Here is a 645-nt window from a genome sequence, read left to right on the forward strand (position 1 = left end):
CCTCTCGGCTCCGACGCAACAGGGCGCTGGGCCGAGAAGCCCACGGCTCGCCCACCTTGAGGGGCTGCGTCCAGGCCTGGGGTGCGTGGTTCTGGGTGCCCCAGGGACACCCAAACTACCCTGTGACCGCCGGCCCCAGCGGGCTCCCGATGTGGCCGTCACGCTGCCTTGCGGTGCTGAGGAGGCTCTGGGCTGGCACCGAGCCTCAGGAAGCAGGTGCGGCTGAGTGGTGGCCCGGGTGCCATGCGGGCACTGGTGGGGCCCCACCCTCACGGGCACAGCCCCAGAAAGCCGAGAGCTGGGCACCCGCCCCCAAGCTGCCCGGCACTCGCTGAGGCCCGGGGCTGGGCGGGGTCTGGCCCCCGCCAGCGGCTGCTCCGGCAGCGTGGGGGCCGTGGCACCCGTGGACAGACCCCTGCTGTGAGGAGCTGGTCCTGGTGGCCTTTCTGGTTGTCCACTAAAAAGCGGGTGAGGCCACCAATCAGAACGGTGTTTGCCGGCACAGAGCAGCCCGAGCGCCGCGGGCCGGTGTCGCCAGACTAGTCCAGATTCCACGCGAGGAGAAAGGACCCCAGCGGCGGCCGGGCCCTCTGGCATCACTGCAGGGTTACAGGGCGGCCGGGGGGCCAGGGACGGCGAGGGCCC

This window comes from Condylura cristata, unplaced genomic scaffold (assembly GCF_000260355.1).
Source record: "Condylura cristata isolate star-nosed mole 26May11 unplaced genomic scaffold, ConCri1.0 scaffold00086, whole genome shotgun sequence".
NCBI lineage: Eukaryota > Metazoa > Chordata > Mammalia > Eulipotyphla > Talpidae > Condylura > Condylura cristata.